Source organism: Protopterus annectens, chromosome 7.part0, assembly GCF_019279795.1.
Source record: "Protopterus annectens isolate FY-2018-M chromosome 7.part0, PAN1.0, whole genome shotgun sequence".
In the NCBI taxonomy this organism is placed as follows: Eukaryota; Metazoa; Chordata; order Ceratodontiformes; family Protopteridae; genus Protopterus; species Protopterus annectens.
In genome coordinates, this window is record NC_056739.1 from 564,429,180 (window position 1) to 564,456,924 (window position 27,745).

The 27,745-nt window shown below is 40.3% G+C and overlaps 1 protein-coding gene across 1 annotated transcript in view; it reads left to right on the plus strand.

The window, feature by feature from the left end:
* The window catches only part of LOC122806055 (membrane cofactor protein-like), a 1,194,338-nt gene that overhangs the window by 969,319 nt on the left and 197,274 nt on the right, over positions 1-27,745 (plus strand). The gene's annotated exons all lie outside the window — the stretch shown is intronic.

Sequence of the window (27,745 nt, forward strand, 5' to 3'; positions counted from 1 at the left end):
GGACACTGTCCCATATGTAAGAATGAAGGCAAGATAGGACTACAGAACATAAAGAAGTTATGTACTCGCCATAATGTTCCATGTTTGTAGTCCATCTCGCCTTTCATTCTTATGAACCCACCCATCTACCCCCGTCCATGTATCCTTGGAGGATCTGGAGACAAGATAGTGTCTATCTTCCCTAGGATTGGAGACCTTTCATCTTTAATTTTCCTTGTGGAAATACCTTCTATCACTTTTATAGACAGCAGCAAACAAGATCTGGGGATTCTTACTAGTGCATTATGGGATACCTACCTTGCCATGAACCAACTTAGAGACTTCGAGCTTTGTAATCGGCCGAGTCAGAGCCGAGGATCATCTCTGAACCCATATGTAAGAATGAAGGGCGAGATGGACTACAAACATGGAATGTTATGGTGAGTACATGACTTTTTTTACAGACCTTAACCCAACCCCCTTTTGAACCATCAGCTAAGTATGAACTAAAACTTTTGATCTGGAATACTATATTTTTAGTTGCTAGCACTTGTGCCAGAAGGGTGTCAGAATGGGTCTATATTATAAGCTCAAAGAGTCTTTTCTTCAAACACTTAAATGCCGAGATGTAAATAGCGAAAGCTAAAAAACATCAATGGCCACTTCCACAAATTTATTTCCCTGTGCAAAATGCTTGGCTGTTATCGGGAATTGCCCTTTTCTCCAATGTAGAGTGATCTCAGAGTAGGTATATTTAGTTAGGGGGTGTGTTGGGGGCACAGGGATTAGGTTTGATTAGGGTTTTAAAGTTTGTTTTTATGTTTACGGCCAAGCGGAAGTGACTGTTTGTGGTTTATAGGTTCAAAGGTAAGTACTAGGCTATCTGCCCAAGGGCATCTATAAGCCTAGCCAGAATGTGCTGGCTTTTGCCACCCCCTTAGATTAGATCCCTGTGCCTCAGTCCAGCAGAATCATTAGTTCTCTGTGCCTCTGTCCAGCAGAGCCACTGCAGTGATCCCCAGGGTAAATTTTCTGTTTCCCCATCCACTCGTCAAGGTTTCTCTTGAAGAGTGTTAGTGAGGGGCTGTGCCTCATGTAGACTGGAATCCTGTTCCAAAGCATGATGAGTCCCTGGGACAGGAATCTATCCCTCCAGCATGTCCTATTTATTGCTGTGGTGAGTTTACATCCCTAGAGCTTGTGGCTCTTGGGGATTTGTTTTTTTTTTTTTTAGGTGGAGCATGCCCATCAATTCTGGGTTGGACATGGTCTTGTATGTCAGACAGAGATCACCTCTGAGTAAGCAGTATGCAAATGAGTACAGCTTGAGTTTCTTCAGTCGGGCTGCATAATGCATATGTTTGAGGCCAGTAAGTATGCAACTGAGTACGACTGGAGTTTCTTCAGTCAGGCTGCATAATGCATATGTTTGAGGCCAGTAATCCTCTTGGTGAAGTACTTCTGTGGTCTTTCCAGCTGTTGCAGGTGTCTTGTAAGGTACATCCCAAATGGGGTGTTGTACTCTATGGTGGGTCTGATGAGTGATGAGTAGAGGGCACAGTAACCTCTTTTGTTCTAGATGCGAACCCTTTTGTGATTAGGTAGGCCACATAGAAGGATTTTCTAACCACCTTGGCAATATGATTATCAAAGGAGAGATTGCTATCTACTTGGGTCCCCAGATCCCTTATTACATTTTCTGTATTTAAGGGACTACCACGTATGTGGTAGTTCACAGGTACTTTGTTTTTTTCCAAAGGGGATGATTATGCACTTTTTGGCATTTAGCTTGAGGCCATGATTTTGACACCAGGTATCCATCTCAGTGAGACCCTCCTGGAGGATGTCTGTATTAGCTGGAGAGTCAATTATGGCCCCCAGTTTGCAGTCATCTGCAAACTTGGTCAGCCATAGTCCTCCTGTGCTTGCCTGTACCTCTGAGAAGTATATACCGAACAGAAGGGGTCACAGGACTGAGCCCTGGGGGATGCTATTTGTAACTGGTTTAGAGTCGGATCTAGAGCCTACAACTCTCACCATGTGGGTTCTATCTGTGAGCCAATTGGCAACCCATCTCATGACGTAGGGGTTTATGTTCAGGCTGGTGAGCTTGTCTATAATACCAGAATGGGAATGATGTTGAAAGCCTTTGCAAGGTCTAGGTAGGCTGTGTTGACCTTGTTTCCCTCGTCTAAAGCCTTGGTAACTGTCTCAAAGAAGTCCACCAAGTTTAGGAGGCATGATCTGCCCTTAACAAAGCCAAACTGGGTAGGGTCCAATGTTTGAAGATTCCCAATGTCTCTGTTAATGAATTCCATGACGATGTGTTCCATAACCTTGCAGACCAGGCTAGTCAGGCTTATAGTGCGATAGTTCATGGGGTCCATTGTGGCTCCACCTTTGTGGAGTGGGATAACTGTTGCTGTGCGCCACTCTATGGGGATGTAGCCTGTACAGAGGCTGAGTTTGAACAGTGTGCTTAGGTAAGGGGTTAGTTCATTTTGGAGCTCGTGTAAGACACAGCCTGGGACATCATCTGGTCCCATTGAAGCTGTATTTTTGGCTTTGGATAGGGATGTTTTAACCTGTGTCAGTGATTGCTGGGGCACTACATTCTTCTGGTATGGTTATGGGCCCTTTAGGGGGTGAGGGGGGGGGGTGAAGTTTGCACTAAACCTGTCAGCCAGAATGTTGGCAATATCATTCGGTTCAGTGTATTTTGTGCCATTTTGCACTAAGTCAGAGCAGATCTGAGAGTTTCCACTTAGGTTCTTGACATAGCTAAAGAACGCTTTGTGGTTATCTTTGGAGCCCTTGGCAGTTTTTCTTTCGAAGCTAGCCTTGGATGATTTTATGAGGGATCGTAGTTTCTTGCTGATACTGATCAGGGATGTCTTTCCTTCTTGGGATTTTACTGTTTTCTGCACTAGTTTCCTCCTTCTGTTGTATAACCTGTTTATGGCAGGGGTCCACCAGACTGGTTTCCTTTTCTTGGAGGAGTAAGTCTTGGTTTTGCTTGGGATAGCACAATCCATGCATTCTTGTAGGTGCTCATAGAGTGCCTTTGTAAGGGATTCAGCAGCTTGGACAGCGTTGTCCTTTAACATGGGGGCTGTGAACCTTTCCACCTCTGTCTTAAGTAACTTGAAGTTTGCTTTTGAAAAGTTTTCACGGTGGTTTCCTTGGTTGGGGGTGGGGACGGAATGTGGATATCCAGAGTGATTAGTCTATGGTCTGATCTAGCCAGGGAGGGTTTGACCTCCAGTTTAGAACACCGTTTGCCCATGTTGATGATGACCAGGTCCAGTATGTCACCACTGGTGGGGGTGTTGACCAGTTGATCCAGGGCGTTCGAGTTTATAAATTCTAGGAAGCGTTGGGCAAGGGAGTTAGTAATTGAGTAGTTCTCCCAGTTAATGTTTGGATAATTGAAATCATCCAATATTAGGGCGTTTGGTAGGACCTTCATATTTTCCAGTGTCTTCAGAAACGCCAAATGGGGGTCCTGGGTCATGGTGGTTGATCTGTAGCAAGCTACAATTTGAATTGTAGTTTTGCCCATTGTTAGTTGCACATGGATGATCTTTGAGGCATTGTGCTGTTCCACTAACCTGGAGTTGTGGGTATCCTTGATGAATATGGATACACCATCACCTTTTGTGTTTCGCTCCGGGTTCTGTGACCGAAACGTATGGTATGAGTTCTAGCCTGGTAGTGCTGGGATGTTCTCTGGAGCCTTAAACTAGGTTTCTGTTACTGCACAGATATTGATGTTCTCCATACTGAGGAGTACCTTGAGTGCATGCATTGTGATGTTTAGACTTCTGGCATTGAGTAGCATTACCCTCAGTTGTTGGTTACTTGTGCTATTTACGGTGGTGGGATTACCTTTTGAGCCTTACATAAAAAAGGCACTATGGGGGAGGCAAAAGCCTTAGCCAGTATTTGAAAGCCTAAGGGTGACGGGTGCAAGCCTTCTTTTGTGAAGCAAAGTGGCTTATCGAGCATGTCATCCCAGGTGGACAGATACTGGATCCCCTTTGAATGACACCAGAAACTTAGCCAGTTGTTGAAATTGTTCATTTTTTCTTTATACTGTGGCATTATTCTTGGTGAGGGCAGGATGCTACTCAGGGTCAGAGTCATACCGGCCTGGGCTACGTGATCAGAGAGCTCTTCCATGTCTCCTTTCATGTAGTCCAGGGAGGTACGTCTCAGGTCATTCACACCAACACGGAAAATGTCAGAGTCGTATTTGTACTTGTTCTGGAGTGACCTGAGTGCTTGTGTTATGTGGCGGATCCTGGCACCCGACAGGCAGCTATCTGTAACCTTCTCCTTGTCTAGTCTAATTAGTGGGACATCAGTGTGCCTGACTATAGAGTCGCCTATTACTAGTGTGCTGGGTATGTTATTTTGCCTTAAGGACTATGATTGCATGGCACACTGGTTATGTGAAGTATGTGTTTCTTGGTTTGTGATGGGGTGTGGAGGTTGCTTGGGTGTCTGCTTTGGAGGTCTCTGTTGCTTTTGCAGATTTTTATTTAGAGCCTCCGAGTATGTTTTCATGTATTTGTGTGTGTTATTTGCCGGTGTTGGCTTAGTAGGTCTATGGGAAACTGGTGGTGTGTTGCAAATATTTTCCTTCTCCTCTTGACTGTCAGTTCCAGGCTTGGGTTGAGAGAGCTTTGCCTCCAGTTTGGCTGTATAATTGCATCTCTCGCATTTATTAGTGTTTGGTGGTAGGAGGAGAGGGTTGTCTAAGTACATGAGGCAGTTGTAACATTGCCTCAAAATGCCCAGATTCACCAGTTGGACTGGAGAGTACACCTGAAACTGCCCTTTGGACATGCCTGAATAGGTAAAGTGAGTTGTTTTACTGATTAGCTGGTAGGGACGAATAGAAAGCCTTGTCCTTCTGGACAGTATAGGGGGTCTAGTGCTAAGGTTAATTAGTGCTTACTATGAGTTTTGAGCAAGTGCTGGGCTGTGAAATGAATGGTTTTAGTGCTTAAGTTGAAAGTTTGTCTAGTTCCAAGGGAAAAATTGAAAAGCAGACTTCGTGGTGCCAAGGATTAGTTTAACCCTAGCTAACCGGCACTGCCCAACGCGCAAAACTGCGCTAATATGGTTTTTATTGCAGGGAAATGAAAGAGATAGAAATTAGCCCAAAATGGCCAATAACCTACTCTGTGCTACAGCAAACAAAGCACACAAATTTCAGAAAGAAACAGATCAAATAAGCAGGCACAATAATCCTTTAACCAGAAATTCCCAACTCAGAAGGGCAGAAGCTAGCCTCTCCTCCTACAAGAGTGCAGTCTACAAACCTTCTTAATGTAAAATAACTGGCCTGAAGCCCAAGTGCTTAAACCGTAACTAATGTGCTTTTAGAATAACAGACACTGAGCCTTCAGTCAGCAATTCCCAACTTAGAAGGATGTAAGCTAACTGTCCTGCCACAACAATGCAGTCCACAAACCTTCTTAATGTAAAACAACTGGTTTGAAGCCCAAATGCATAAACCCAAAGGCTTAGAATAACAGTTACAATTTAATCAGGCTACTACTAAGCAGTAATAACTGCAGAAGAATAATACAACTGAGTACTTTTAAGAAGAAGCACAAGCAAAATAAGGTAATGAAGTGGGAAGAAGCACAATTACAGTAAAAGCAGATTAAGTGCAATTTTTTTATTTTATATATATATATATATATATATATATATATATATATATATATATATATATATATATATATATATATATATATATATATATATATATATAAACAGTAGAAAACAAGCAGACTGATTTAAACAAATTACCCAGTTAACCAGTAAAAAAACTTAAAACTGAGCCCTGTTCCAGCAGTCTTCAATCTGACAAGTTCTAACTGCACACTCCTGCTACTAGGGTGCAGGGGAACCTTCTCGAAAAAAGATGGCCTGGATTAATGCTCAAGTTATACAAACAAAGCTAGATTCAGCAGGCCTACAGCTTTCACTCTTTACGTGTCGACCTTTACATGGTCGAAGAAAATACTCTTTGAGCTTGTAATATAGACCCGTCAGAATTACAGGCTCTGTCATCAAAATCTCCTTAGTTGGTATTTCACAAGGACAGACTATCTTTACGGGTGGTGGCAGAATCCAATATTAATCAGGTTATCAACCGTCCAGTCTTCTTTCCAAATTTTCAAATAAATTAGACTGTATGTTACACCTATTGGATGTCCACAGTTACATTTCTATCGTCACTGAACCAAACATTTGAGGAAATTCAAACAATTATTTGCTTCCTTTTTGGAATCAAAATTAGGCAAACCAGTTTCTAAAGTGACTTTAGCCAAATGATTGACTGATTGTATTACTTTTGTATATAAAAAATAATTTTGCTTTTAACAAAACCACCAAAAGCTCATAGATCTATGTCAACTTCTTCAGTCTTTTTGTCTAGAACTTACTGTGGTGATATTTGTACAGCTGCAACTTGGGCTACCCCTCATACCTTTATTGTTCATTACAAATTGGATCTGGTCGCTAGGGGGAGAGCTGCCCTTGGATCAGCTGCGCTCAGGAAAATCCTTCCTTAGAGTCCTCCTGGGAGTTGGATAGCTGGGGACTGTGTACCAACAGTTATGTACTCACCAAAGCGTTCCATCTGTGTTGTCAATTTTCACTCTTCCTCAACTTCCCACTACCAACCCCCCCCCCTTCTTGCTTTACTCTTAGAAAGATCAAAAGATGCTGCAGAAATCTCTGTTCCTTTGTTTGAGTTCCAGATTCAGTTATTTCATAATTCCTTACTACTTTGCAGGTGTATGGGCAGCAAATAGGAACTGAGGTATGCTAGGTAACTAGGGCAATATGGGTAATTGGAGAAGCTTGAAAGTTTTGGTGTTCCATGAGCTGGAAGAAGTGGCTGAATCAGATCCATCGATCTGACCCAAACCCAACAGATAAGGAAGAGTGTAATTGGGCAGCACAGATGGAACGTTACGATGACTACATAGCTGCTTTGTTTTTATATTGGCAGCCATTTCATTTTGGTCAGCACACAGCAGTGTTGCTCTATTTTTGGAGCAAGGGTGATGAATCTAAATATTTTCTTGGTCATTGTTAGCAGAGATGAGAGATTCTTTTTGGAAGGAGAGGAAATTATTATAGGTGGACAGGGAGAACTCTTTGCCCAGTTGCTGTCCTACCTGAAGGAACCAGAAAATAAGAGATTTGTGTGACCCAGTTATTTGCAAATTTACAGTGAATTTTATTTTTTTCTATGTGGTATCATAAGTTGAGTTGTTGATTTAGCCATCGTCCTAGCCATGTAAAGTAGTTAATTATTTCAAAGGATGCTTATTATTTATTTATTTATTTATTCATTGAAGTTTGATGACCGGGGAAGTCCACTGGGCCAAGAAGAGCCCATTTTCAGTGGAGGCCTGGGGAGAAAAGTTCCACAGTAATTGCAAGTTACATTTTACATGTCACAAAAGGACATACAGCTAATTAAACATTTAAAGATAAGCTCCATGATATTTGCAATTGGCTTGTCACAATGTTACAAAAATGAAAAGACATAAATCAGTACAGAAATTTCAACATTTATATAAAGTGAATATTTTTGTTATAATCTCATTTGTAGATTTAACTTATTAGCAGTTATAAATAAAAAAAAAAACAGATTGTGCTTTTGTTTTGCAATTCAGTCTTCATCATTATCAAGTTAGTTCCTTTTTTAAAGACTCACATAAGATCACATGACCCCTCCATAAAGAGACAAAAACTTTTTCATAAAACTCCATGTATACACTCCACACACACTGTTAAAACTTAGTACAAAAAGTATCTATATAAAATTTAATATAAAAAAAATTAATTTAAAACAGACTTTATAATTCTAATGATTTTTCTTTTTAAATGCTCATAATCGAAGAATAGTCATAAAGTTCCAGCATTTTTTCAGCGTCAGTAATCAGCTACCATTTCAATTCAAAATTTTCCAAGAATTATGGACCCCTCTCACATTTGCTCATCTTTTTCAAGGACTGGAAAACAAATCCATTATCTGAGTAATTCTTAAGATATCTGTATAATTCATAAGATGTTTTTGTTTATAACATCATACTCACGTTCATAGATCCTGATTGTAAAGTAACATTCGGTTTTCCCAAGATAAAATGCTGTACATTTCTTACACATAGCCATGTAGATATCTTGGGGAAACAGAATGTTATCATAGAACCAGAATCTAATAATTTTGAATATTTTATGGCTTTGTTAGTTTTTATATTCTGTATCTCTGTAACATTGAAATACCTCACAAATTGAATTAATGGGCCCAGTTTCAAAAGGCTTGCTCTCAGTGTAAGTGACCACTTACAATGAGAGCAGGCTAAGAGCAGGTGTTTTGGAATGCAGTTTGTGAAACAACCCAGTTTATGGAGAGGTCTTACACTGAAGTAAGTCACTTCCACTGAGAGCAAGGCTTTTGGAATCAGGGCAGGTTTACACTGAGAACAACTGATGTTCTTCGTGTTTCACTGTTGCAGTCATCACATTTGGGTTATCCCTGCCAGGGTAGCCCTCGGCCAGCCTGAATACCAAAGGCTTAGTATTTCTGCATCGGTTGTTGTCGCTTCAGGACTGACGTCAGTCGTGATTAATATAAAGTAAGGCAGCTGACGCCATTGCATCAGTCTTTCTTGCTAAGGAGCCAGAAGCAGTTTGCTTGAGTACTGGTCGGACGCTACCTGAGTTTCATCGTCTGAATTGAAGCTGAAGTCTTCTAAAGCTAAGTACGCCATTGGGGATCCTTTTTTCTTGCACTAACTGATGTCAGAAAAATTAACAATTGTCTCAGCTGTGGAAAGCAAATACCGCACACCAAGACTTTCATTCTTACCGCATCACTTGCTTAGGCCCAGACCACAACGTCCCCCGCTGTTGCTTCTGTGCTTTGTTCAACGCCAGAACTATGCATCTTCGGCTTTTATTGTAGCTAGATATTTTTTGTTACAGTCCTCGAATTCCGATATGGCTTTAGCAAGTCATCCGACAGCAGATATTATGAAAAAATTGTAAAGATAAAGACAGAGACAGACCGCACAGGTCCAAACCTACTGACAACACTTCCGTTAAGCTAGCCATCAGTTCTCCGGTCCTCAGTGAGATGCTTTCACAGCCCCTGATGCCCGCTTCTGTGGATTCACAGGATGCTACTAATGTATTGGTTAGTGTTATGTGTATGACCCTGTCGAATACTGAAGTTAAATCTATATAAATTACATCACAGCACAATTTTTCATTCATAGCTGTTATTATATTGTTATAGAACATCATGTAACAGGTGGGAATAGATCTGTTTTCAAAATATGCATGCTGATATATGGTTTCAAGTCACAGCCTATCCAGTTCTGAGAATAACTTATCCAATATTACCTTCTCCATTATTTTTCCACAACATGAAAGTAGACTTAAGGGTCTCTATTACTCTGGGTTTGTCCTACTCCCCTTTCCCTTAAAAACAGGTTTAATAAATGCATTCCTCCAATCCTGAGGAATCTCCCCATATTTATATCACCTAGTTGTAGTTTCTGTGTTGCCCAGACCTTACTAAGATAGAAGGAAGCTTCTCTGTTCATCAGTGAGGGTGGTGAGCTTTGAGCAGCCTATCTGTCACTGGAAGAGTGGTTTCAGCTCAGAAGCTGTAGTTTTATTGGCCATTTTGGGTTATTTCTATCCCTTTCATCTTTCTGTTTAAAAACCCACGTTTGTGCGGTTTTTGTGCTTGTATTACTTCAGCAAAATCCTGCCTGGGTGTCCTGCAGAGTTCTACAGCAGCAGAGAGAGAAAAGGGAGCCTTTGAGTGGATTAAGTACCTCTGTTTTGCTTTTTATTGCTTATTTTTGCTAGCCACACTATTCCAAGCGTTTTTTATTAACTTTGCAACTTATTTGAACTGCTTTTTTAATTCTGATACTGTTTGCACTTTAACTGATCATTTTTAAGTATTTTTCAGCTGTTGAGGGCTACACACTCAAGTGCAATAGCCGTTTTTCTGCTTTAAAAGTGTTTGTTTTACTGTATCTGTTTTAATTTTTGAAAAAAAGTAAATCCTATCTCTCTACTCGTTTCCCACCTTTCTATAACCAGTGGAGTTCAGTTTTCAGATTTTGCTGAATTCTGGGCTGTTTTGTAGATGTTCTTCATCTCACATTGCTGCAGTCCTTACACTTGGGTAGTCCGCTGTCCTCGGTCGGCCCGAATATCAAAGTATTAGGCTGGAAGACTGACATCAGACGTCAGGTAACCAAATGCGCACGACCGCGTCCATATCCTCAGTCTTTTTTGCGCATGGTCCGATGCAGAAGCAGCATTGAATATTTTAGTTTTTCTTGCCTCAGTGGTTTACCGGATGTCAGAAAAAGTGAATAACTGTATTTCTTGTGGGAAACAGATAATTATCATACTTTGTGTATTCCTTGTTTGGGGCCTGTGTGCTAGGGTTTGTTAGATTGTGCCAGGTTGGTCTTGAGGGCGGTGCAATTACAATATGCCGTTGGATGCTCCGACGCCTGCTTCAAAGACAAAGCAGCTAAACCCAGGCAGGAAGAGTCAGTGGAACTCTGGAGTCCCAGGGGAGACTTTGATATTGCAGGATGTGGCCTCTCAGGAGGCAGGTCAGGCTGAAGGGGCTTCTCAGGTTACTGTACTCCCCTCCCTTCCTAGGGTGGTTAGGCCCTCTCCTTCTGTTTCCAAGGCTTCTCCCAGAGGCAGGCCAGGTTTAGCTTCTGTTGGTGTCACTCCTAGTTCTTCAGGATCTGTGCCCAAGAAGCACATGCTCAAAATGGCAGAAGATTTAATTACTTTGATTAGAGGTTCTTTGCCCCTCCTGATAAGAGGCCTAGGGTGGAACCAGAGTTGGGGAGTTTGAGCAGGTTTCGATGTTTCAGAGTCTTCGGCTAAGACTTGCAGGAGTATTCTCCTTATTCTGATTCTGATGTGGATGATTCTCTTCTCCTCCAGAGGATTTTTCTTTTCAGAGACTCTTCATTCCATGAGGGAACATTTTAAGTGGAAAGGTCAGGACTTCTCTGATTCCAGGAAAAGGCTTAGGGAATTTTTGCTTTTACATAGGCCTTTGGCTATACCACCTGTTCTGGATGTTGTGGAAGATGTGTTTGCAGAGGCTTCACTTAATCCTGATTCTTTGCCTCCTGCTCCTGTTAAACCGGACAGGTATTACAGGATGCCTGAAGCTCATAAATATCTGTATAAGAGTCCTAGGGCGGACCCAGAAACAGTTAGTCAGGGACCTAAGGGTGTCAAGGCCTCTGTGGTAAAAATCCGGTTCCTCCAGATAAAGAGGCCAGAGCTTTGGATAGATGGGGAAAGAAAGTCTATACTTCTTCCACCTTAGCTATGAGGGCTTTGAATTGCCAGTTTCACATGTTGAAATATCAAAACTATCTTCTTTCTCAATTGAAGTCTAAGGTGGATGCTCTGGAAGGCATTGAGTGTAAAGATTACAAGATTTGGTACATGTTTCTGAACAGGTGGGTAAGCATTCTTTACAATGTGGATTTGATGCTGTACAGGCCTCGTCTGGGGTGGCTGCCACTGGGTCAGTTCTTAGCAGGCACGCCTGGCTGAGGGATCAGAACTTATCTGACCATGTTAAGACAAGGATTTTAGATGCTCCTTTACAGTCTGATGTATTGTTTGGTTCACCTGTGGAGGCAGTTTTAAAGAAAATGGAAGACAAGGCTAAGTCTATGCAGACTGTTAAAGATTTTTGCAAGTTCAGCCTCCGGGTTTAGTAGGAATTGGCCTGCTAAGAGCTCAGGGCTCTTTCAGACCTAGAACAGGGAGTTCACCTGCACAGTCTTCGGTGAGGCAGGGGCCAGTCCTTTCGTAAACATTTCAGCTGCCAGAGCCTTCTTGTCTGGCAGCACCTTTGGGAGGAAGGTTGGCACTCTTCAAAGAAAATTGGAGTTTAATTACCCAGGACAGATGGGTATTGGATATTATACACCAAGGTTACAGGTTTTATTTCCATACCTTGCCTCCTTTCAAAGGCATGCCAGACGTTCCTCCTCAGCAAAGAATAGAGGCTCACAAACAAATTTCTCTGCTGCTCCAATAGGGGCCATACAGCCTGTCCCTCTGCCAGAAGTAGGCCTAGGATTTTATTCTCGCCTGTTCCTAGTACCAAAGAAGGGGAACACGTGGAGACCAATTTTGGATTTATCTATCCTCAACACTTATCTGGACATTCCCAAGTTCAAAATGTTGACGTTACAACAGCTTTTACCTCTGCTGGGCAAAGATCATTGGATGGTGACTCTGGATCTCAAGGAGGCTTACCTTCATGTTCCTATCAGGCTAAGTTGCAGGCAGTATCTGCGTTTCAGGGCTGGGACTTCTCATTATCAGTTCTCTGCATTGCCCTTTGGCTTATCTACTGCCCAGAGTGTTCACAAAGGTTCTGGCTCCAGTGATAGTCTTTCTTCAGGCTAAAAGGAATACAGATCTATCCTTATTTGGACGATTGCCTGATTCTGGCCAAAGGAAGGGACGAGCTTCTTCATCATTTGCAATATGTGATAGCAGTGCTAAGATGCCTGGGGTATTCTGTGAATGAAATAAAGTCCAGTCTAGTACCCTCTCAGGACATGTGCTTTCTGGGTGTGAGACTGAATACAGCGTCCCAGATGGCCTTTTTGACCCCAGACAAACAAAAGAATCTTTCCCTTTACTTCCATCATTTGTCTCATCAGTCCAGGCTGACTATTGCAAGGACAGTCCTTCAAGCCTTGGGGTTCATGGCATCTTGTATTCTGGTGCTTCCCAATGCCAAACTGCATATGAGGAAGCTACAATGGTATCTCAAAAATGTATGGACACAGCACTGCCAAGATATGGACACTGTCATTCAGATAATACCTTGCATTCAAAAAGAATTTTGTGGTGGGCTCAGGAATGTCACCTAAACAAAGGACTACCTTTCTCACCACCGCACTCCACTCAGACCCTCACCACAGATGCATCAGATTATGCCTGGGGTGCACATCTGGACGGTAGGTGCATACAGGGCCAATGGAGCCCACAGCAAATCCATCTGCACATCAACCAAAAAGAGATGATAGCTGTCCAGCAAGTCTGCTCCATGCATCCACCTACTCTGTCAGAGAACCAGTTAGTATACATCTCATTCCGGTAGAATCTCCTACATAGGTTGTCTGATGAGTCTATAGTACTTTTTGGTAACCCCAAACATTCCCAGAGGCAGTTGTCACTAAATGCCGTATATACCTGAATAAGATCTCTTAGATATCTGTAAGAGACACTGTACAAGTTTAGTTGTTTTAGTCTTTCATAATAACTTAAATTTTCACATCCGTAAATAGCCTTGGTATATTTCCGTTGTATTCTTTCCAGGTTACTCATGCTTGTTTTCTTGTAGGGTTTCCATATTGTCATTCCATACTCAAGTTTGGGTCTAATATAACTAACAAACAATGTTTTCATTATTTTTGATTTCCTAGACTTTATAAATCTTTGTATACAACCTATAGTTTTATAACTATCATTAATAAATTGGTTGATATGATTAGAAAAACTCATAGCTGAATCTACATATATACCCAATTTCTTAAATGAGTCTACAGTTTCAATCGCTGTGTGCTGTATTAAGCATTCACCTTTTGAATTTATGCCTACCAAATCTCATATGCTTAGTTTTTGATGTATTTATCAGCATATTATTCTCCTGTGCCCAAATGGTCAATTTAGTCAAGTTATTTTGCAGACATATCTTATCTGTAACGGATGTAATCAGTTTACCCAATTTCAGGTTGTCTGCATATAGACTGTAAAATACTTCAGATGAAAAAATTAGGTCTAAAAGATACAATCTAAACAAGTAAGGGCCTAGGACAGAGCCCTGTGGGACACCCTGACTGTAACCAAGGATTTTGCCTGTCCAGTTCCTGTATGATACTTGACATGTCCTTTTTGTAAGCCTTGCAGCTATATATCTTATCAAGAGTACATCAATACCTAGTTGTACTAATGTATTGGTTAGTGTTATGTGTATGACCCTGTCGAATACTGAAGTTAAATCTATATAAATTACATCACAGCACAATTTTTCATTCATAGCTGTTATTATATTGTTATAGAACATCATGTAACAGGTGGGAATAGATCTGTTTTCAAAATATGCATGCTGATATATGGTTTCAAGTCACAGCCTATCCAGTTCTGAGAATAACTTATCCAATATTACCTTCTCCATTATTTTTCCACAACATGAAAGTAGACTTAAGGGTCTCTATTACTCTGGGTTTGTCCTACTCCCCTTTCCCTTAAAAACAGGTTTAATAAATGCATTCCTCCAATCCTGAGGAATCTCCCCATATTTATATCACCTAGTTGTAGTTTCTGTGTTGCCCAGACCTTACTAAGATAGAAGGAAGCTTCTCTGTTCATCAGTGAGGGTGGTGAGCTTTGAGCAGCCTATCTGTCACTGGAAGAGTGGTTTCAGCTCAGAAGCTGTAGTTTTATTGGCCATTTTGGGTTATTTCTATCCCTTTCATCTTTCTGTTTAAAACCCACGTTTGCGCGGTTTTTGTGCTTGTATTACTTCAACAAAATCCTGCCTGGGTGTCCTGCAGAGTTCTACAGCAGCAGAGAGAGAGAAAAGGGAGCCTTTGAGTGGATTAAGTACCTCTGTTTTGCTTTTTATTGCTTATTTTTGCTAGCCACACTATTCCAAGCGTTTTTTATTAACTTTGCAACTTATTTGAACTGTTTTTTTAATTCTGATACTGTTTGCACTTTAACTGATCATTTTTAAGTATTTTTCAGCTGTTGAGGGCTACACACTCAAGTGCAATAGCCATTTTTCTGCTTTAAAAGTGTTTGTTTTACTGTATCTGTTTTAATTTTTGAAAAAAGTAAATCCTATCTCTCTACTCGTTTCCCACCTTTCTATTACCAGTAGAGTTCAGTTTTCAGATTTTGCTGAATTCTGGGCTGTTTTATAGTTTCTGTGTTGCCCAGACCTTACTAAGACAGAAGGAAGCTTCTCTGTTCATCAGTGAGAGTGGTGAGATTTGAGCAGCCTATCTGTCGCTGGAGGTTTCAGCTCAGAATCTGTAGTTTTACTGGCCATTTTGGACTTTTTCTATCCCTTTCATCTTTCTGTTTAAAAACCTGAGTTTGAGCGGTTTTGCGCATTGCTCAGCACCATTTAACTAGGGCTAAACTATTCCCAGTGCCAGAAAGTCTGCTCTTCTAATTTTCCCTTAGAACTAGCAAATTTTCTAGTTTTATCACTCAAAACTGTTTCCTTGTGCTCAGCACTTATTCAAAACTCGTTGCAAGCACTAAATAATCTACAAATTACAGCAGCACTCAACTTTCCTCACTTGTTAGTAGGAAAACAGTTTTTAGCACTTATATTAATAAACACCTATACAGGCATGTCTAATGTTCAGCTCCCAGTATTTTCCCCTGTCCACCTGATGAATCTGGGCATCTTGGGGCAATGTAACAATTGCCTCATGTGCACTGAGAACCCTCTCCTCCTACCACCCAACACTGCAACCTGTGAGAGGTACACTTATATAGCCAAAATGGAAGCCAAGCTCTCTCCAGCCAAGACGGTACTAGACAGTCAAGAGGAGAAGGTAAACACCTGCACCACACCACACTCGGCACATAGTCCATCAAAACCTACACCACCTAAACCCACACATAGTAACACAAAACACACACCAACATTCGCGGATGCTCTTGATAAAAATCTGCCCAAACAACAGAGTCCTCCAAAGCTGAAATGCAAGCAACCACCACCCCCAACACTACCCAAATGACACATAGCCCACAAAATCAGTGTACCACTCAACCTCAGCCCATAAGACAAAACAATGTACCCAACCCACTAGTCATAGGTGATTCTATAGTCAGACACACTGATGTCCCATTCACCAGGCTAAACAAGGAGAAAGTTACTCTCAGCTGCCTGTTGGGTGCCAGGATCCACCACATAATGCAAGCACTCGGGTCACTCCACAACAAGTACAAATATGACTCTGTCATTGTCCATGTTGGTGTGAATGACCTGAGACGTATCTCTCTGGACTACATGAAAAGAGACATGGAGAAGCTCTCGGATCATGTAGCCCAGGCAGGTATGACCCTAGCCCCGAGTAGCATCCTGCCATCGCTCAGAATGATACCACAGTACAAGGACAAAATGATTGACTTCAACAGTTGGCTAAGCTTCTGGTGTCATTCTAAGAGGGTCCAGTGTCTGTCTGCCTGGGATGACATGACTGGCAGACCACGATGCTTTGCCAGAGATAGCCTGTATCTGTCACCTCTGGGATTCCAGATACTGGCTAAGGCTCTTGCCACCCCTATAGTGCCTTTTTAGGCAAGGTTCAAACAACAAACTCACCACCGGAGCAGGTATAAGCAAGCAAAATCTGAAGCTAATGCTACTCAATGCTAGAATTCTAAACATCAAAATGCAGTCACTCGAGGCGCTCCTTAAAATGGAGAACATTGACATCTGTGCAGTGATGGAGACCTGGTTCAAGGCTCCAGAGATCACCCCTGCATTACCAGGCTATAACTCATACCACACCTTTCGGCCACCTAACCTGGACCGAAACACTAAAAGGAGGAGGTGTGTCCATATTCATTAAGGATATCCACACCTCCAGGCTAGTTGCTCAACATAATGCATCCGAAGTTATCCAGGTGCAACTAACAGTGGGCAAGACTACAAGCCAGGTTCTAGCTTGTTACAGATCCCCCTCCATGCCTCAGGATGCTCACTCCACATTTCTTGATATACTGGGTAACATTAAGGTACAGCCCAATACCCTAATAATGGGCAATTTCAACTACCTCACCATCAACTGGGAAAACTACTCGCGTACTAACTCATTTGCTCAATGCTTTCTGGAATTCATAAATTCCAACACCCTGGATCAGCTTGTCCATACCCCCACCAGGTGTTCTTTTAAGCATATATTTGAAGTTTTGTAGAATTGGAGTGAGCCTCAGATGGAAAGAGATGGTTTAGTGACATAGCTATTATATAGTGAATACCCTGCTGAGTTTTTAGTTTTGGTTTTCTTGAGGGATTGATTGTAAGATCATAAGTGCCTTGTTAGAGAGTAGTACTAAAGTGTATTTTCAAGGCAGTGCAGTTTTGGGGTTGACAGAGAAGGGAATGTGCAGTGATTAATTGATCATAGATTAGTTCGTTTGGCAGTTCTAACCATTTAATTTCCTTTAGAGGAAGGCAATGGTGAAAGCAGGAAGGAAGATTTGAAGCAAATTTTCTTGTTTTGTTGTAATATATGTTTAATTTGGCTTTTAAATTCACATGTAGGTTAGTATGAATGGGGGATGCATAAAATAATTATGGCAGTAAATAAGTAGGTGATATTTTTTCTTTTGGTGTTGTTAGTAAGGTAGTGTTTAGATCTATATGAAGTTCATAGCTTTTGACTTTTTTTTTATTACAGTTTGGTTTGAGTTGCTTGTTCTAATGGAGTGCTGTTGCTAGTGATGATGGTAAAGAAATGTTTTTCTCTGAGACATTCCTCTCAACTGTCCAGATTTCTGCAGAATGCCCAGATTTTGCCTCATATTATTGGCCTGTTTCTCATAAAATTTAAATTTTTTTGGCAAATCATTTGTACGTCATAGAGGACTGAACTTAGAAAATAATGACAAGCATTTGAGTTTCATACCTCATACCCTCCAGAAAATTCATGATAATGCAATGTCTGTTATGCTATCATTTTCTGAAGTTTGTAAGAGCAGTATTTAAAAATGTTCTCTATTTTTGTCTCTTTCTCCCCCCATGTAGAGCTCTGTCCAGATTTTTTGCTCTAAGAGGTCAAGCGAGACATTATTAGAGGTAAAAGGTGTAAATTTAGTTTTATTGGGGTTAAGAAGGAGCTGTGGGAGTTGGATATCTAGGATTCTGTAGAAGAGAAGGGATCCTGTGTAATGTTTTTGTTGTAGGCAGAGGGATAAGGTTGAGCAGATAAGGGTCGAATCTTTTGTGTATTGTATTATTTGAGACATTTCTTAAAGTGCTATGAAGTTAGCTGGTGTATATGTTAAAAGGAGTGGATCAAAGATGAATCCCTGTGGCAGAACTGTAGTGACAGACAGGAAGGAAGAATACGTCTTTTGCCACTTGACTGGCTGTAGACTACCAGAAAGGTAGTTATGGAACCATGATTTTGCAGATTAAGAGAGCTTTAAGGAGGGACGTTCAAATACTAGTTTTGGTACTTACGTATTATCGCAACCACATTCCAGACCCACTACCTGATATTCTAAATGTAGCAGGCGATTGCAGTGTATGTATGTGTCTTTAGTATAAACCGTGTCAAGATATCCTCTGTAAATGTTTTTAGCCAAAGTGCTGTTGTTTGTGGTTAATCAGGCCCTGAATTAGTTTTGCCGCTGTGTTATGTCATTAGGAGATGTGTGAACTGCTTTCTTAATGAATTCCACAGACAGCCAAAAACACCTCAGGAGAAATGCCTCAAACCAGAGAGCAATTTTTAAACAGTGCCGTTATAAACTTAGGTGGTGCAGTAAAATGTTTGCAGTGACAGAAATGTCATGAAGGATATGAAATAGGAACCTGAAAGATTTCTCATTCCTCTGCTGACTGATGTACTCAATTGGTATAAATAAACGTATAAATGACCAAACACCCCATGATATATCACAGTTACAAAGAATAAACAATGATGAACGATCCAGGCAGCTGTCAAAGGTATACCAATTTTAACCAAAAATTGGTATACTTTTGACTGCTACCTGGATCGGTCATCATTTTTTATTCTTTGTAACTGTGATGTCCTCAGTTGTTTGGTCCAAAAAATGCAGGGTGAACGTGTTACACAGTGACAAAACAATAGCAAAGGCAGACTTCATGGGTGGTTGTGCACGCTTCAGAGGCATAGTTAGGATGACAGATTTCACCACCAATTTTTATGAACTGACCAGTGTTTTCTGTGTACAGAAATGCAAAAGTCTGTGTAAGTGATAAAAAGTTGTTCGGTCAAACAGGTACCATGCAAGAATGAGTAAAACTCGTTAGGGGGTTACGACAGTCAGGGTTGCATGTTTGTCCGCACGACTACCCTCAAGAAAAACAGGAAAACTATGTATTTATTTATCGGCCAGAAAGGTAGAAAGATGTCATAAGGACTGTTATACTGTCCTCATTAGAAACTTTTACTACTTTGATCGCCACGACTACGGCTTGGAAAACAGCTGGTTTTCCTGTTGGAAATGTGGTTGCGATAATACGTAAGTACCCTAGTTTTTGATGGGGAGCAATATTAAATGCTTTGTTCCTGTCACTGTTGATCATATTTGTAAACTTAATAAGGGCAGTTGTATATATAGTATGCTTGGGTCTAAAGCTATATTGTGTTTTTGTAATGAGATTATCATTGATAAGCTAGTTCACAAGTTGTGAATGTATACATTTCTCCAGGATCTTAGCCAATGGTGAGGGAATTGCTGTGTGTTTATAGAGAATTCTGTGGATGTTTTGCCTTTGTGTAGGGAGTCAATGTATGAAGTTTTCCATAGGGTTGGGATGTGACGTTCAGTTATGCAGCAGATGGTTAGTATAGCTATGGGATATGACGGAGATTCAGCAGCAGTAGTAAGATGTTCTGAGAGAAGGTTATCTGTAGATAAGGCAGAGCATTTTAGTTTTAAAGGTACTTTGAAATGGTGGAAATAGCAACGGGTTGAAATTAAGAGGGAGCAGTTTGGTTTTCAAGAATTATAGGGAGAGATAAATCATTAGGGTTACTTTTAAGGACAGACTCAGAGTGAAGCTTGAGATCTAAATTGTTTGGCTATTGAATCTGTGTTATTGCTAGTTTTGGGTGATGGTGTGGAGGGCTGACCTGGTTTCAGTTACTTATTAATAGAATTCCAAAATAGGTTTGGGTTATTGTGGTGTCTGCTGCAGGTTATGATACTAGGTTTGCTTGTCGTTTTTTATTTGGCACTTTAAGATTCATCAGCTGCCTGAGAGGCTCATCAATTGATTGACTACTCTTTTATGTCTATAGCTTGCATGCCCTATCTCATTATTTGTTTAGATTACTTTTTTATCAGTGGAGCAGGATTCCATTTCATTCTTTTAAATATAATAGGAGCTTGATGATCTAATACTTTTAAGATGGTGGAGCTGATATATCTTACTGCATCATTAACTGGAAATTTTTTTACAGGGGTGCAGTTGTATTCTTGTAGGAGTCCCTCTTCTGCCTTGTTCAGCTTAGGATATTTAGCTAAATACAAAACATTATTCAAACCATTTATATTTACTGACACAGTTGTCAGTATTGCTGTATTTATTAACATTCTGTTTATTTTTGTTGCTAACAAAACTCTCTGAAAAGTAAATCTATGCATCTCTGTTTTAATATCCAGTCTTTCTTTATATAAATACAGTTGATGAATATGCATTGAGTAACTAATCCTTCCTGTCATATCTGCTGTAAGAAATGAAACAAAATTAACAAATAAACAGTAACTACATCTAATCTTAGAAACATAGGATTCCTAAATTAACTGGATAAAAATCTCAGTTTAAACTGTCGTCTGATTCGAATTACCTCTAATTTTACAAATTGAATGTATAATTTATTAAGGTTTTTAAGTGATGAATATAATGTTCTGTTTTACTATGTTCAATGTATTTCACTATCAGATCTTTCCACTTCTTACCGTCTGCCCTTATCTCTCAATCCTGCTTATTTTAACTAAAATCTGATTATGAATTTTGTATTGTTTGTTAATTATAAATGTAAATCTTTCTCTTCAAAATTAAATTCTTAAGTTAGACCCAAGGGAAATGTAAACAACATATGAAAAAGAATGAGGAAAATATGTGCAATATGTATTACACAGGTAGATGACAGCAGTAAAGACACATTGATTTTCATTATAAGTATTTGAAGTGTTAAAAAGTCGACATTCAACTTTCATGTGGCCGTGGATTATAATTCCGCAGTAATGTGTAGTTTGGTATTGCAGTTATAATGTTTATTATGTTATATTTGTAGCTTCTTTACCATTATGTGAAGGTGTGTACCTGTTTAGAAATTCAAACTGTATTCTATTTGAGTTATTTTTGAGAAGGAAGTATATTAAAGTGGGATGATTGTGATTTACCAGACATCCCACTGTCTTAGTTGTAGCCAATAAGGCATCTTGTTTTAAAAGAGAATTATAGTGATTTTTTTGGGTGAAGTGGTCCCTATTTTCTTGAAAGTATATATGTATGGGTATTGTATGATTTATCACTGCATGCACTTTGTTTGATGAATTTTTTTTTTCTGTTGTACAGTCATCAAATTCACCATTGCAGAGGGGCGTGGCCAAGATGAGCACAGTGTAGCAGCTTTTCTTATCAGCTCTGCCTTTACGGAACTTTATTGACAGGAAATATTGATATAAACTTCCCTAATAATAGTTTTTTTTATTTTAATTAATTCTTTAAAATATATATTAGGGTAGTATATAAAAAATTTCAAGTAGATTTTAAGTTTTCCTGTCAAAGTTTCACTTGGAAGTACTAAAGTAAAAGAACAGGATGAGCTTCACTAAATCTTCTCATCAAGAGACAACTATAAAAAAAGAACTACAGTCATTACTAACTACTATTCAGGAACTAAGTGTCAAGATAGACAAAATGGATATAAAAATTGACAATTTCAAAGAAAAGTGTTCTCACCAAATGGACATTCTACATGAAGATTTATTGCAACAGAGGAAGCAGATTTCAGGAATGGAAACTGCATTAAGTGATATGGATAACAGACTTCAGGAGAGTGAACATAATGTTGAGTTCCTGTTAAAACAAAATTCTCTTCTTCAGACAAAGTTTGATGACCTTGAGAACAGGTCCCGTAGGAATAATGTGAGAATGTTTGGCTTACCGGATAACATAGAGGGAAATAATATGGAAAGATTTTTATCTTCCTGGTTGCCTGAAGTACTTGAACTGCCGGAGGCTCTTTCATATGGTATTGAAAGAGCCCATAGATCAATGGTGACATCTAAAAACACCAAGAGTAATTATACTAAATCTGTTATTGTAAAGTTCCTATTAGCCCATGATAAGGAAATGGTACTAAAGACTTCGTGGGCAAAATCCTCAATCAAACTGAAGGACAGTATTATACGCTTTGATAATGACTATTCTTCTTCAGTATTATCAAAAAGGAAAATTTTCTTGCCTTTAGTCAGAGAAATAAAAAAGAATAAAATAAAAACCCATTTGCTTTTTCCTGCAAGACTGAAAATATTTTATCTAGATGGTTTTAAAATTTTTGAAGACCTAGACAATGCAATAACTTATATAAAATCTAATAACATACTGGAAAAAGTAGATGAAATGGAGTGGGCCAGTCCTAGTCTTAAAAGGAATGCTGAGAACAACACTTGGAAAACATTTGACCCTAAAAAAAAAAAAATCAAAGGATGAATCATAACAAGTACATATTTGCACTTGATTCACTCAGTTGGGGAAATGAAACCGGACATCCAGGTGAGCTTTTGGGATTATATTTAATATAATGTAAATTGGTTAACTAAATAGTTGTCTATTTTGTTTTGTAGAATAGTCGTTTGTTGTTTTTTTTTTTCATTTGTACTATTTGTTTAAGATTTATTATCTTAATGTTTATTGGTTTGATTCCCATGGGTGCAGTGATTCTCCTGTCTTGGATATTTATGCTTCCAGATGTCTTGTAGTGGTGCTTATCATTAGGGGGAGTATTTGTTTATCTTGATTTTGGTTCTTGTAGTGGTTGGAAAACTTTTATTTAGTTATAATTGCTGTATTTGTATTTTAGTTGATTCATAGTTAATTATTTGATAAAGGAACCTTGTATGATAGCCTGATGTATAGTTGCAGAATTGCTGTGCTAGTGATGGTACTTCTGACCCGAGATGTGAGTGGCAGTGTGGCTGGAGTAATGGTAAGGCTTTGTTGTCATTTCCGAGTTGGTTGTGTTTATTTGGAGGCTCTGGTTTGGTGCTCAAGCACTGTAGAGACGTGTGTGGTGGTGTTTGTGTTAATTGTATGTTTTGGTGCCTGTGTGCTTTGGTCAGAGATTAACTGGAGAGTCTGGTTGATAGTGTGGTGAAGCTTTGATTGATAGCTGTCATTGCTTCGTGTTGTGTATGCGAGGTTTTTTTTTTCCTCTTTCTCATCTCTCTCAGTATAGAGGGAGTCTCGAGACATTGCCTTATATGTAGTTAAGTAATGTTTTACTTACTATTTCCCGCCAGAACTTTGAAAGCTTTATCTTCATGATGAGCTTGAGACTGTGATATCCATCGTGGCTGGAAAGCTCGTAGCTTTCTTAAAATGTCATCATGAAGGCGTCGGAAGTAAATTGATCTTCTGATCCTCACCGGGAAGCTACTGAATCAAATTTGTTTCCTCATACAGCATACGGAAAGAAGATATAACTAGATTACTACTGTCATCTTATTGTAAGACATTATATGCAATAATCTGTTAAATAAATAGGGATTATACTACGCACGTAGCCCAAATACTTTTTCTGATCATCTTAGATATTCTTGAGCCTTATGTATTTATAAACGAATAGTATTCTCATAAAATATTTGCTTTATGTATAACAAGGGTGCCGATATCTTGATGAGAAATACTAGTTGTGATTTGTGCATTTTTGGAAGATTTAATAACGCTACATGCTGTTTATATACTTGTGTTACATGTACATTTTTTATAACTATTGTCTTGCTGAGAAAATATTCATGAAGCATTTATCAAAACGTTAAATGTATAGATGTATATAATAGGTTATCTCAGTTATTTTATGAATGCATTTTTGTAATAGGCTGATAGGGATGTACCACATAGGCAGCAATAATATTGCAAGGATAGGTGCATTAAAATAGTTAGATCTGTTTATCATTAGAAAATGTGAAATTTTCATCTTTTGTTTTAATGAAATAGCTTTTCAAGATTCAAAGATAGTATAAGCTATAATTGAATAATAAAAAGCTCATTATATTTAAATAAGGCTTTTATATAGTGTACAGGAGCTATTTAAGCACCTTGCTTCTTTGAACTAATATGACCTTTTCACTAGTTTTGAGTATGGTGATGGACCCTTTGAGGTAACTCAAATTAATGCAATGAATGGAAGATCAGACTTTTAAGGTTTATTAGTCACTCTTCTATGAGAGACTGCACCGGGGTGTTTGGTTATAAGAAAACTAGCAGGATGTTGGTTTTACTTCTTGATGAGTAATCACTATATTTGGTTTCTGGCAAAGAAATGCAGTGTTCATTTCTTTCAGAATGATCAGTATGTTAGTTGATTGTTAGTAAAATCACTTTTATTAGCATCTTATTTATTAGCTGCCAATGTTCGTGGTTATTGAAGGCCGTTAGGTGATTCATTTACAACATTTTATGTCACAGTTAGCTGATCACCTATGGCAGTACTATATATCACACTTCAGCCATTATTAGCCATATTTCGGTAATAAAATAATGCCATAGTCTCTTTTTAAGGTTATCAAATGTGATTACTTTAAAACAGAAGAGTGAACTAATAGATCATAGTAGTTCTTAATAACCTACTAACTAAGGTAAGAAAATTCTGTACTTTATTCCTAAGATGTAGCTGTCATCAATTTACTAATTGACACAACATTATATCTATGCATTGGGTTCATACAAAAAATTGTTTGTTATAGATGAGAAGCCTTATTTTTATAGTTGACTATAGACATTTAGGCAGGTGCTGATTGGATGCTGCTTTTGATAGGAGGTCGATTCGAGTGACTGATGTCATTTGAGTTAGGACTTTTAAACTCCAGAGGGGTTCAGGTTGGTTATTTGTTTCATGTTTATTTTATAAATATTTTCTAATAACGTTTCAGACGTTCATATCTTATGTAGTAGGAAACAACCTTAATTTTAAGAATATGATACTCTTACACTATGTTTGTTCTAATGATCATAATAGTATTCCTATTAGATATATTCTTGTGTATTTCTTAGATCAGTATGTTTATATTTACATCATTTAATTTTCAATGACTACACTAAAAAGTATATCCGTTAACATTAATGGTTTAAATAATCCTAATAAAAGGAGGAATTTAACTAGATATCTTAAGTTACATAAATCCCAGATGTTAAGTTGTCTATCTCGCCTTCATTCTTGCTGGATGGGTTCGGAGCCGACCTCGGCTCCGACTCGGCCACTCTAAAAGCTCGAGAGTTGGTTCCACCGGCTTGAGGCTCCCCTTATATCCCACAATGCTAGGCGAGAGTTACCTCAGATCTCGTTTGCCGCTACAGCTTCGAGGTTGGTTGTTTCTACCGGTTCCTGGTGAGTACTATTTTTCTTGTGAAAATTAGTCTTTAAAACCCCTTTAAGTTAATATTTTTACTTAGTTAGTGTAGGTTAGAAAACTTTTATTCCCTACCCAAAATAATTTCCGTTTCTTTCCCCAAGAACCTTTGGTTCTTCCCTTGGGCCTACAGGCCTTCCCTTCCCTAGTGGAGTGTTCGTGTTTTATTGTAGTTTATTGTAGTTTTAAATTACTAGTATTACTACTAAATTTATTGTGTTAACCTGACAGGGTATAACTTGTGTGTTTGTGTGTGTTTGTGTACACCTGTCAGACAAAAATGTCTAAAGAAGCAAAGGTCTCGGTTCAAGAAGTGTGATGCGTGCTGTCAGAAAATGTCTCTGACAGGCGCTCACACTTCTTGTGTCTGTCTGGGGCCTTTGCACCTGCAGGACTCCTGTGCTGTGTGCCATGGCTTCAGCCCCAGGGTCCTGCAGGAAAGAAAAATAAATTCTTAGAGGCTTACTGAAGCCAGAGGATTCCCTGTCTGTTTCAACAGGAAGCCCTCTAAGGCATCTAGGTCTTGGCTCGTATCTGAGCCGAGACCTCAGGTTTCTCAACCTTTGCCTTTATCAGCTCGGGCTGGAGCCGATAAGTCTCAGTCCACAGTTTCTGTGGCTCCCTCAGCTCCGGCCGGAGCCGAGGTTATAGAAGTTCCGTGTCGGCTCCGACAAGACCTTGAGCCGACAACTAGGAAGAGGTCCAGGTCACCATCTCTTGGCTCCGTTCATTCGGCTCCAGGATCTCCCTGCTGTCTGAGCGGGCCAAGGTCTCACTCCTCTAGGTCATCGAGGCTGTCGGATCATGACCTTCAGAGGGTAGTGAGTCGACTACTTAAGTCCGAGGCACTGGCCCAGATGCTTCAGAGCCCGACTCATCAGTCGATGCCTGCCCGGTCCATCAACATTTTTCTCCTTGACTCTCTTGAGTTGAGCCGGGTCGGTCGGAACCGAGACTGTGATAGCGTCGGAGCCGATACAATTGTCTTCGGCTCTGTCGTCGGCTCCGTTTTCTTCTTTGGAAGAATCTCGGCGCCGGACTTCCCTCGTCGGCTCCGAGGGTGAGTGGCATCGGACCCTTGTCCGACCCCCTCTCCCTCTCGGGGCTTGGCGCTGGTGAGTTCGGCTCCGACATCGGCCTCGGAGCCATCACTGTCGGTGCCGAGGGGTTCTTAGCTCCTCGGGCGGGGACCTCTGGCTCTGCCTGACAGGGGTGCATTCGAGGTCATGCGGTGTGTTAGAGCCTGGCTCTACTCCACAGTCGGCTCCGTCCGCCCCTCCTCTATGGTGCCTCAGGGTAAGTGACTCACTCCCTCATCCCGGACCGCAGAGAGCCAGCTGCTCAGGAGCCCCTGTGGGGATTTCATCCTCTTCCGAGGCCTCTCCTGATTTGGCAGAAGAGCCCCTCGGAAGAGGAAGTGTAGGAAACACATTGACTCACCTGAGTCTATCACGTCAGACACAGATTTGGATGATTCTGAGGGTTCCCGCGTTCGCCTTCTGAAGATGTCTCATTTGCAGACATTCTGGAGATCCTGAAACAGAGGGGAAATTGGCCAGCCCTCAACCCTTTGGAGGACGAATCTGTGTATCTTGAGGCGTTTGGCTCTCGTCCTTCCACCTCCTGGGTGTACCCCCCCTTCGACCCCCTCATGCAGGTGGTTGCTAAGAAGGCATGGGCGGCTCCTGATTCAGTGGACCCCACTCCCAGGAGACCCTCTAAGTTCATCACAGCTCCTGCAGACAAGCAGTTTTTAACAAAAGGAGTTTCTGTGGATGCTATGGTGGTAGCTGCTGCCACAAAGAAGGAACTGGCTGATCCTTCAGTACCTGTCCATCCACCTAACAAGGAATCTAGGTCCATGGATAGGTACGGGAAGCAGATGTTCTCCTCAGCGACATTTACCATGCGTTCGCTGAACTACCTGTGCCATTTCACTCGTCTTCAAAGGGACTTGATCAAGGAAGCGAGTGAAATGTTAAAGGATCCTACAGCTGCGGGTTTCCAAGACAAGATGAACACGCAGCTGGCTACCCTTAATTCCATATCCAACTCCTCCATGCGCCTCCTTTCTTACGCGGCTGATGGAGCGAGCAGAGGCGCAGGGACAGGTGTGGCCTTACGTAGGCACGCCTGGATGCGGCTATGCAATTTTGCGGACCCTTTCAAGACGTCTTTCACGAACTCCCCTTTGATGGATCATCTCTTTGGTCCTCAAGTGAAAGAAACCCTGACTAGGTGCGAGACTGATGGCAAGACCCTTTCTGCCGTCGGAGTC